The sequence below is a fragment of the Camellia sinensis genome, chromosome 13 (genome assembly GCF_055761805.1).
Source record: "Camellia sinensis isolate YWXY chromosome 13, ASM5576180v1, whole genome shotgun sequence".
NCBI lineage: Eukaryota > Viridiplantae > Streptophyta > Magnoliopsida > Ericales > Theaceae > Camellia > Camellia sinensis.
The window spans coordinates 47,132,126-47,144,430 of NC_138973.1; the positions used below are offsets into that span (position 1 = coordinate 47,132,126).

Here is a 12,305-nt window from a genome sequence, read left to right on the forward strand (position 1 = left end):
CATGAGTATTCTAAAGAACAATTTATATTAGTAAAAAACTTGTCTAAAAAAAATTATGGAAGCAAGAACAGGGCCGCATGCACTACAGGTAATGTATATAACCATCTATCATTGTCTATCCTTTTTTATTTTTTACAGCACATCAGAGCTGCTTTTCCAAGCTATTTTTCTTGTACTCATCTCTAACTACCACTTAACACAAACACTAAACTGAGTATAACCCCTGCAACAGAATGAAGAATACAATCCAGGGATTCTCCATCAATCTTGCAGATATAACACACTATAGCAATCAGCAGACAGCAGCCTCTTCTAATCAACTCATCTTCTATAAGCATTTGTTCTGCAAACCCTACCTACCCACCCTCTGTTAGAATAGGAAATTGTTAGAAGCATTTGTTCTGCAAACCCTACCTACCCACCCTCTGTTAGAATAGGAAATTGTTAGAATAAGAAGTATTAGAATAGGAAATAGTCGGTTGTATTCTTATTCATTCCTTTTTTTGATTACTCAGACTATGCATGTAATTGCTCAATTATCAATATAAAAGGGAATGAAGTCTAACTCATTCCCCAACTCTTTCTCTTCTCTAAAATTACATGGTATCCGAGCCTAAACCCTAGCCCATAACTTATTCTTGTCTGCCGGCAGCTCTATCTTCCCCAAGAGCCCAGTCAGTCACAGTAGCCTCTCACCCAGACCATCGTCTGTCATCCCACAGTCCGTCTAGGCCATCGTCAGTCTCCTAGGGGGTCTGTTGGCACTCTAGGGCCTCACCCAGGCCATCGTAAGGCACCCTAGGGCCTGCCGACAGCCTCTCTAGCTTCGTTGGCTTCTGTCGGCATCTCCTAGGCAGCCGTCGAATCTCTCTTGACTGCCGACTCTCTCTCTCGCAGCGTTGTCTCTCTCACAGTCGTCAACTCTCAGCGTCATCTCTCTCTCTTTTCTTATACAGTTGTAATGGTGTATTAGGAGTGCTTCTAATGGTTGGTTAGTAAAATAAATAAATAAATAAACAAAAAATAAAAAATATATAAAAAAAATGATGCTACATTAAAAAAATAAATAAAATAAAAAAAACACTTATTTTGCTAATCTCTTTGTGGTTATAGTGTTGGCTATTCCTCCACCATCTTCGAGTTTGTGGTTGGCAGATTTCACTAGTGAGTCTACAAGATCTCAGCCACCTAAGAGCGAGAGTTCCCTTATCCCTTCTACTATGCCTGATAATCTCAACCCTAGCCTTAAAATCATCACTTCTTTATTCAATGCTCAGAACTATCTAGCGTGGTCGAAGAGTCAGACTATTTTCTTGAAGAGCAGAGAGAAGATGGGGTATGTTGATGGCAGAATCCAGGCATCCCTCACCACAGACCCGAGTTATGATCAGTGGGAGATCACCAACTCACTCAACAAAATGGTGTTGCAGAACTCAAAAATCACCATCTCCTTGATATCGCCCGTAGTCTATCCTTTGAGATGCGGGTTCCTCGATCCTATTGGGGGGATGCGGTTCTCACTGCCGCTTATTTGATTAATCATCTTCCTACCCAAGTTCTTCAAAAACAAGCACCTCTTCAAGTTTTGTTCGGGTTTACCCCTTCCGAGTTCTCCATTCCTCCTACGACTTTTGGTTATGTTTGTTTTGTCCATAATCATTCAACCACTCGTGGTAAATTGGATCCCCGGTCTCTTAAGTGTGTTTTTCTGGGTTATTCTACCACCAAAAAGGGTTATCAATGTTATCATCCTCCTACTCGCAAATGGTTTGTCTCCACAGATGTTACTTTCTTTAGGTCTCAGCCCTATTTTCCGACCCCCCTGGTATCACAGTCATCCCTTTAAACAGATAGTGGATGATGAGCCAACAATTGTTGAGGAAAAGGAAGCAGACAAAGTTTATATCAGGGACAAGAATAGACAGCAAGTCACTTAGATGCAAGAGACTACTTCTCTTCCTCTACTGCCAACTTCTTCTCCGGATGAGTGTCTAGAGTCACCCACCTATACTAAGAGTCCAGGTAATTCTAATTCTAGACTTCTATTCCTGTTTTTTCCAATCTTGATGTTCCCATTGCTAATAGGAAGGGGGTTAGGTCCTGTACTCAACATCTTATTAGTAATCATGTCTCTTATTCTCATTTATCTTCCTCATATAAAACTTTTCTGTCTAAAATGTCTTCTATGAGTCTACCTACCAATTTTTAGGATGCTCTTTCTATTCCTGAATGGAAACATGCCATGATGGAAGAGGTGAGAGCTCTTCGCAAAAGTGGCACTTGGGAGTTAGTGGAGTTACCTAGCGGCAAAAATCCAGTTGGTTGTAAGTGGGTGTACACGGTAAAACATAAAGCAGATGGTTCCATAGAACGATACAAAGCAAGACTAGTTGCTAAGGGCTTCTCTCAGACTTATGGGTGGATTACCAAGAGACATTTGTACCAGTTGCTAAGATGAATTCTGTAAGAATTTTACTCTCTTGTTGCAAATTTGGATTGACCCCTTCATCAATTTGATGTGAAGAATGCATTTCTTCATGGAGATCTAGCAGAAGAAGTCTATATGGATATTCCACCTGGTTTTGCCGATGCTAAGTCCAACGGTAAGTATGCAGGTTCCAAAAGTCACTTTATGGCCTAAAGCAGTCTCCTAGGGCTTGGTTTGAAAGGTTTACTCAAGCTATGCTGAAATATAGGTTCAAGCAAAGTCAAACTGATCACACCTTGTTTGTGAAACACTCCTCACATGGTAAGACCACAGTTCTTATTGTCTATGTTGATAATATTGTTCTGACAGGAGATGATGTTGAGGAGATTCCTCATTTGAAAGAATATTTGGCTAAAGAGTTTGAAATCAAAGACTTAGGCTATTTGAAATATTTTTTGGGCATTGAAATAGCTCGGTCCAAGGATGGCATCATCATATGCCAAAGGAAGTATGTACTTGACTTGCTAAAGGAAACTGGAATACTTTGAAGTAGACCATGTGATACACTTCTAGAACTGGGCCAGAAACTGAGTAAGGATCAAGAGAGAGATCCAGTGGACAGGGGGAGATACCAGAAACTAGTGGGCAAGCTCATATACTTATCCCACTCACGTCCAGACATTGCCATTGCTGTGAGCATAGTGAACCAGTTTATGCATGCTCCTAGAACTTCCCACTTGAAGGCTGTTATGAGAATCTTGAGATACCTGAAGTCTTCTCCTGAAAAGGGTCTCTATTTCTCAAAACATGGCATCTCAGTGTGGAGGCATTTACTGATGCAGATTGGGCTGGCTCAATCACTGACAGACGATCAACTTCCGGATACTACACATTTGTGAGTGGTAACCTAGTCACATGGCAAAGTAAAAAACAGAATGTGATGGCTAGATCTAGTGCTAAGGCAGAATTCAGGGCTATAGCTCAGGGTGAATGTGAGTTACTATGGATTAAACTATTGTTGGGAGACTTGGGAATCCATGACTCCATGCGACCATTCTGTGACAACAAGGCCGCAATCAACATAGCTCATAATCCAATTCAGCATGATAAAACTAAGCATGTGGAGATTGATAGGCACTTCATCAAGGAAAAACTCACTAGTGGCACCATATGTATTCCATTTGTGAAGACTGAGGACCAACTAGCTGATGTTCTCACCAAGGGACTAAGGAGCAAATCCTTGCATGGCATTCTCAACAAGCATGACATGAGAAATATCTTCGCACCAACTTGAGGGGGAGTGTTAGAATAGCAAATTGTTAGAATAGGAAGTATTAGAATAGGAAATAGTCGGTAGTATTCTTATTCATTCCTTTTTTGATTACTTAGACTGTGCATGTAATTACTCAATTATCAATATAAAAGGGAATGAAATCTAACTCATCCCCCAACTCTTTCTCTTCTCTAAAATTACACCCTCCCCCTCTCTTTAGAAAGCACCTATCCAAACCCAAAATAAAAGAAACAACAACAAAAAGGCAACTAAAATCTTCAAATTGAGAACTCATATCCTGAGAAACTTGTTAAAATTCACCCACTATCACCTACCACACTTCACCTACTCTCCACCTACCACTACCACCTACCACACTTCACCTACTCTCCACCTACTCCCAAACACACTCCTATATAATAGGAATCCTTGTAATTGTAATATACAACAATATCAAAAAATCAATCAATAATCTATTTCTCTTTATACATTGATTTTCTACATGGTATCAGAGCAAGGTTAAAGATCTTGGTGTTCTTCGCCTTCCGGCGGGCGGCAACCTTGCCTTGACCGTCCGCCGGATCTCAACCAATTCAAACCTCCCTCTCCCTCTCGGTACCTCACTTTCTCTCTCTTCAGCTTCGGAGTCGGTGACCCAACAAACCCGGAGTGAATCGACCTCAACCTTGAACTAGGGAGAGGGTTAGAACCTTTTCAGAGGATTACAATGATTTGAATGTTGAGCCTTCGTTTGGAGAGACCCACCATTTTTCATGACTTTCTGGGTCGGAGCTGTGCCTCCGATTCGTCTCCTGCTGCGACGGTGAAGCCGGGTGTTGGCGGAGATGGGCTGTATTTGCAGTTCCGTATCATCACACCCACAATCACACCTACAACTTCTCTGCGGCAAAATCCCCTTCTTCGTAAGCCTACGTCGCTGCTTTTCCTGAAGCGCTTTTCTACAAAGTCCCGTCGGCAACTTATACATAGTCAGCACCAGAAAATTCACCAACGCACATGGACAGCAACAGCACAACCCACTGGGCGACATAATCAGTGATGATGCAGAGGAGCAGCAGGCTTACTCTTAGTGCTCCACACCCATTCTTCTTTTCTTTATTTAATCACACCCACATGTTCTCTCTTTCTGCACATGCACATTCTCCCTGAACCACCAAACACAACCCAACAAAGCTTCCAATGCTCTTATAAAATATTATCCCAAACCATCCACCACCCACTTTTGCCCCACCAATGCATGCTTCTCGGACAGGGTGCCAGGCACCAATATATGCCACTCTGCACCATACCATCCATTCACTTTTGTCCAAATTCAGATTTTCCAGAGGTGCTCCAATTTTTTAGATTTTTCCAAATTCAGATTTTATCAATATATGATACCCATTTTTTTTTCTTATTATTATTATTATTATTATTATTATTCTTATTCCAAAAAAAAAAAAAAAAAAAAAAAAAAAGCCAAACACCATTGCAAACAATTTACAAATTTGCACAACCACCCATATTTTATTCATCTCCGCGAACAATCCCGTTCACCATTTTACATCAAAAAAAAAAAAAAAAAAAAACACACACACAAACAAAACCACCACACCCACAGTGGGATTTTCCCTTCTCTACTCTGCCGCCGGTCTCTTCTTCTTGCCTCCGTCCTGGGCGGCCCTTGACGGTGTTGCCTCCGTGCTTCCTAGACCACCAAGCAAGTTGCCTCCTCCCTGCTCCTCCACTGCAGCATATGGTGGCCCTCCAAATCGGAACATCACGGTGGCCTTCCGCTTCAGCTTCTTGTTTTCTGCCTTTAGCACACTGATCTCTGCTCGCGCATCCTTATACATGCGTTGGAGCAGAGCCAGCTGGGCATTTACATGCTGCACCTCATTTGTCCTACTCTGCAGCCGGTTCGACAAGTTTGTGACCGCCGTCATACTTTCCACACATGCCTTCAAAGTATACTGATTGGCCTCCACATCCGACTGCACTGCCATTCTTTGCTCCACCGACCGCATCGGAAAGTTCAACGGAGCAAACTCCGGGGCACTCGGTTGAGGTTCCAGTGCCACCGCTCCAGTTCTCTCTCTTGTTGACTCGTTGAGGTCGGGAAAGAGGGTGAGCAGTCCACGGGACGATGAAGCCATTTTCTAGGCACCAGAGTGTTACACAGTATCTCTCTCAGAATTCTCTCTCAGAAAACAGAGTGTTACAGAATCTCTCTCAGAAATCTCTCTCAGAATATCTCTCGCAGGTTTTTTGCCTCAGCCTCAGCCTCTGTCTTATAGCCGAGGCAGCCACGCGCATCGCGCGCCTCTTACCACCAGCCGACAAACGGGCACGCAAGCCAAGGCGCCCACGTGCCTCGCCATCATGTTCGGCACACCTTTTGATGAATTGGGCACGCCTTTTGATGGCACGCCTTTTGACAAAATTGGGCACACCTTTTGAGGGTGCCACTTTTCCAAGGGTCCGACAAGACTCTATAAACTGTCCCGACATTTGATATCGGTTAGCTTTTACAAGGGTCCGACAAGACTCTGTAAACTGTCCCGACATAGATTCCGGTTAGTTTCTACAAGGGTCCGACAAGACTCTGTAAACTGTCCCGACATTGATTCCGGTTAGTTTCTACAAGGGTCCAGCAAGACTCCGTAAACTGTCTTCTACAACGGTCCAACATGACCCCATAAACTGTCTTCTACATCGGTCCGACACGAGCCAGTGTCTTCTACATCGGTCTTCTACAACGGTCTGACACGACCATACAGTGTCTCCTATCTTCTTTTATTTTTTATGTATTTTCTTGTTTTGTTACTCTCTCCAAACTCAAGTTGGTTAGTTCCTATCCCCCTTGAGTTTGCGGGGGGCTGTTAAAATTCACCCACTATCACCTACCACACTTCACCTACTCTCCACCTACCACTACCACCTACCACACTTCACCTACTCTCCACCTACTCCCAAACACACTCCTATATAATAGGAATCCTTGTAATTGTAATATACAACAATATCAAAAAATCAATCAATAATCTATTTCTCTTTATACATTGATTTTCTACAAAACTCTCAATATATGGTAAAAGAAATATCAGCACACCTTCTACCCAGGTAAAAATGCTAATATCATGCGATTTACCAAACAAAAACGAAACGAAGTCCAGTTGCCCATCTCTAAAAGCTTTGCTTTAACAATAAGTCACACATTCACATAGTCATCCAACCAAAACTCCTAATTTATTGTGATAGAATACAAGCCCTAGAAACATCTCCTTAAAGCCATTCTCCCAAACCAAACATCCTCCCATAATTGAACAGGTTTGCAATTGAAAAACCAAAATTCAATCAATATCACAATCGAAAGCTAGTACACAAACCTAAAGGGTCAGGCTAATGCAAGAAAAATATAAATTCTTATTTCAAACGCCATGAATTTATTCAAGTCTTGTAATAGAAATAGAATCCAAAAAGATAGATAACTCATCAATCAAATTATTAAAAAGAATATAGCAATAGTTAATATTTTTTCTTAAGTTAATGCATACAATAAAACGCACTAAATTTTATGATTATATTTTATACTTTATTGATTATTCATAGATAATGTTTATCTAAAAAAAAGATAAATAATGTTAAATTAATGGGGTTTCTTTTTTTCGGTGCGTGTGATGGTAGAAATTGATATTATATATTAAATTTTACGACAATTATTTTATTTTATTTTTTTTTTCAATTAGGAGTTACATGTGCTTCGACCCCCCTAAAGTCAAAATCTTGGATCCGTCGTTAACCAGAAGGGAGGGAGAAGGTGGTGGAGGGTGGTTGAGACCACTTTTCTGCTTCTTTGTTTCTCTTGTTGCATGCATCCCTGAATCGATCTCCATATATGTATCCCTCAACTGTTGAATTAACAATGATGGACGCCAAATTTTAAAATTCACGATTTAATTTGTTATTGGGCATAACTTTGGGAGCTTTAATTATTTGGTAATTTTCCCTGGTGTTATTTGAAATTGGTATTTAATCGTGGTAAATTTCAAGAAAAATACAATTTTAATCAAGAAAATTTGCTTAAAAATTGAAATAATTCATTCACGCGTACATTCATGCTTCCAAATGTACCCATCAAAGACTGTACAAGCCTCATTGTGGAAAGATCTAACTCTGAGAAAAAAATGGAAATAACAAAACAAAAAACATGGCAGCATTTGCGCCCAACATCCCAAGAAAAGAGAAAAGATCTCCTAACTCCAAGAAAAAATGGTGAAGTATGACGATCTAATCTTGAACATACAATCATCCTCAATAGTCCTACAACCAAATGGAAGAAAAATCTTATCTAGAACTTAGTCTGCTGAACATTTCATCTCCTTGTAATTTTGATTCACCAGCAATTCCAAATAAAAGTGAAAATATCTCATCAGATTGCGGGTGCGATCTATCGCCAGAGAGAAAGACATTAACTCTCCCTTTCTGCAAAATCCAACTACATCCAGGAACTTTCTTCATCCCCTTCAATCCCATATCCTTCCTCAGTGTTTGCTCTTCAATGTGACATCCAGTTGCTACATATATATTGCGTAGTGCCACAAAGGCTGGTACATTCAATGGATCCAACTCAAGGAGTTTTTGGGCTGCACGTTTAGCCATCTCTGCATTCTTCTCACCAAATCCACACACACCAAGTAATGCCCCCCAAGCGGCATGACCTAACTCAAAAGGCAGGCTCAGAACAAACTCTTCTGCTTCCTCTAGTTTGCCTGCTCTGCCTAAAAGATTTATCATAGAAATATAATGCTCCAAGCCTGGTTCATTTGAGTATTCATTATTCATGGCACTAAATAACGCCCACCCTTGGTCAACAAGACCTGCATGGTTACACGCTGACAAAATCCCCAAGAAAGTAACAGAATTTGGGCAAATTACAGATTCCTGCATGGCTACGAAGAGCTTTAGAGCTTCACTAGCTAGCCCATGATGTGCAAATCCCATTATCATGGAATTCCAAGAAACCAAATCCCGAGATATCATATTTGAAAAGATGCCATGTGCATCATCTATCTCCCCACATTTTGCATACATTGAAATCAAAGCATTCTCAATAAATAAATCAAGTTCCGGCAGTGTCTTTGTCAACAAACAATGGAACTGCTTGCCTTGATCAAGATTAGCCAATGCACCAGCGGCTCCAAGAAGAACAGAATATGTAGAATTTGGTGGTGATATTCCATTAGTTCGCATTTCTGCAAACAAGCAGGTAGCTTCTGCAAAACATTCATTTTGGACATACCCTGATATCATTGCTGTCCATGCAACATCATCTTTATCAGGCATTCTCTTAAAAAAATCACATGCCTCTTCTACTTTGCCAGCACTAAAATACCCACTGATCATAGAAGTCCATGAAATTTTGTCTCGGAAGGGTACTGTGTCAAACAAAATCTGTGCATTTTCCAACTGTCCAATCTGAATATAACCAATAATCATAGAATTGCAAGACTGAACTGTACAACTTTTCAAATTTTTAAGAAATATACAATGTGCATAATCCATGATACCAAACATTGAATACATGTGAATTAGGCTCTTAGACAACCTTCCATCACCTTCAGCACAATCCCAACCATTAATTATCAAATATGCATGTAATTGCTTGCCCAGCTGAGGATGACCCACACCTGCACAAGCATAAGCAAGTGAAATGAAAGTCTCACCATTTGGTTTTATGTCATAGTTCTCTCTCATTTCAATAAAAAGCAACAAGGCATCTCTGTATAAGCCATTCCAACCAAACCCGCCAATCATGGCTGTCCAAGAAACAACATTCCTCTCGGGCATTCTTCGAAATAAGAAATACCCCTCTTCCACATTGCCAACCCTACAGTAACCGGCTATCAAGCTAGTCCAAGTAATCACATTGTAGCCATGCATCTTCTCAAACAATGCTCTTGCTTCTTCCATCCTACAATGCTCAACATACCCCGAAATCATAGCATTCCAAGAAACTTGATTTTTGGTCGGCATAACATCAAAAACTCGCCTTGCTTCCTCCAAATATCCATTTCTAACCAACCCGACAACCATTGAATTCCAAGAAACCACATTCCTCTCTGGCATCACAATAAACAACTCCCTTGCCTGATCAACCATCCCCGCATTCATCAACCCACAAAGCATCGAAGTCCATGACACCACACTCCTCTCCGGCATCACTTCAAACAATCGATATGCATCATTCAACCTCCCCCATTGCAGGTAAGTTGAGATCATTGCATTATATGTTACCACGTTTCTCTCAGGCATGATCTCGAATAGTGTTCGAGCTTCGTCAACAAAACCATCTCTCCCGTATTTTGAAAGCAATGAAGTCCAACCCACAACATGGCTAGAGTTATCTCTTTGAGGTATTTGCTCGAGTAGGTCACGAGCATCTTCAAAATTATTGTTGGAAAGGCATAGGAGGAGTTGAGAATCTTCAAAACTGAGTTCTGGGTAATGGGTTTTGGAGAATTTGGTTTGGAGTTTGAAGCAACCGACATGAAAGGAACAGCAGCACAGATTAATTGGCCTTTTTGAGAGGAAGTGTTTGAGGGTCTTCAAACTAGAAGTGGTGCACATTAACTGTTTTCAGTATGAGGATGATATTGTGGTTGTTATTTGCTCAGTGTCGTGCCATGGTTTGATTGGTAAATTTATGAACCCCTACAGGATGTAACAACAATAATTATTAGACTAAATTCAACATTATAATTTTTCTCTCTTTTCAGGAATATATTCGGACAGCATATCATTCAAAATTAGGGTGGGACAAGAAACACTTAACTTGATGAGTCATTTAAGGTGTCTGATCAATGGGTTAACTCACGGTGTGACATTAAATTTCTTTGGAATTCTCTCTGAAGACTGATTCATAGAGATGATTAAGCAAATTGTAAAAATAAAATAATGCAGTAATATGAAGTTTATAATTAACACTTGGTTATTGAATATGAGAAGGTGGGATATTTTAGGAATTAGAAAGATTTGGACTAGATCAATCCAATATGAGATTTTTTAAGAAAATGTTGTAGGGTATAATGAGATTAGTTGTTTTATTTTAACCTATAGAATTCACAATTTGATAAGTATGTATGGCAGAGAGAAGTACATGTTCTTTTTGATTTATTTGATGAGAGAGGTAGAATGGGAGTTATATAATAGCACTTTTATTTTGATATGAGAGAGAGAGAGAGAGAGAGTTATGATGAACTTTTATTTAATGATAGAGGTGCCTTGTTTATAACATAGAGCCATAATCCACCCTCCCCCTCTCTTTTAAAAAGAGCATATCCAAACCCAAAAGCAAAGAAAAGAAACAACAACAACAACAAAAGGCAAAGGACGAGCCACAAGAACCAAAACCTTCAACAGAAAACTCGTATCCAGAGAAACTCTCAATATATGGTCAAAGAAGCTAAAACCATAAAATTGACCATTATCCATATCAGCACATCTTCTAACCCAAGTAAAAATGCTAATAATATGCAATCTACCAAACAAAAACGAAACAAAGTCAAGTTGCCCATCTCTAAAAGCTGTGCTTTACAAAGCCATCCAACCAAGCGTCCTACTTTATTGTGACAGAAAACAAGCCCTGGAACTCCTCCTCAAAGCCATTCTCCCAAACCAAACATCCTCCCATAATTGAACAGGTTTGCAATTTCAAAACAAGAATTCAATAAATATCACACTCCAAAAAAGCATCAACACACAAACCTAAAGGGGCTGGAAAATTTAAACTTAAATTAGAATCAGAGCCCAAAATTGTGTCATTTCCAAGTCCAACATTTGGCTAAGGCATAGAAATAAAATCCAACCTTCCCACTAAAGTGAAACCCCCCAAAAAAAAAAATTTGTCTAAAATCAGAGACTGAAACTCTAAATCACAAAAGATAGAAGATTAAACTAAGGAATTATTATATTAACAAACAAAACATGAAAAAAAAATTCAATTGAAAATCACGAATGACCAAAAAAAATGGTTTGGCAATCTTACGCTGAAACGACTAAACCGTAGGCCCACGATGCTGCCTGGATTGTCTCCGATCCACACCGTGGCTCTGCCGAATGCCTAGCAGAGCGAAATGAGAGAAGTCACAGAGATCGACGATTGATGAATTAAGAGAAACGGAGAGAGAGACAGAGATTGAAGCTTTGATTGACTTGCTTAGGTTTACGGGTCTGTTTGGTTTCAGACCATTTATTTTATTTAACAAAAATTAAGTTTGAGAAATGTTGAACTTTTTTTTTCTTAAATCGTCTTTAGTGTTTTACGCCTCGTTCGGGAACAGACTAATTTAGTAATTTTTTAATTATTTGATTAAAAAAGTAAGTAAAAAAAATTTATATATTTGGGATGACTTTTTAATTAATTACGAAAATATGTGTAAAAAATAGAGAGAAAAGATAATCTTATGTTTGGTTTGTGTTTGAGAGATGTGTTTTAGAGATAAAAAGTACGAAAAGTTGTTTGGTTTGGTTTTTTTCAAAAGATGTTTTGGAAAATTATTTTGAGAGAGAGTTTTGGAAAAAGTGATTGATTTGATGTGTGTG

The 12,305-nt window shown here is 39.6% G+C and overlaps 1 protein-coding gene and 1 pseudogene across 8 annotated transcripts in view; both read right to left on the reverse strand.

The window, feature by feature from the left end:
* The window catches only part of LOC114256502 (SUPPRESSOR OF ABI3-5), a 28,409-nt gene extending 16,430 nt beyond the window's left edge, over positions 1 to 11,979 (reverse strand). For 3 of the 8 annotated variants that reach the window (XM_082902172.1, XM_082902170.1, XM_082902171.1), the window contains exon 1: positions 11,749 to 11,979. The gene's annotated coding sequence lies outside the window, so the exon portion shown is untranslated. The remainder of the gene's footprint in view (positions 1 to 11,748) is intronic. The other 5 variants (XM_082902175.1, XM_082902168.1, XM_082902174.1 and 2 more) reach the window with 3 other exon arrangements.
* On the reverse strand, positions 8,049 to 10,331 carry LOC145805363 (pentatricopeptide repeat-containing protein At1g32415, mitochondrial pseudogene; annotated as a pseudogene).
* Positions 11,980 to 12,305: the final 326 nt, after the last annotated feature.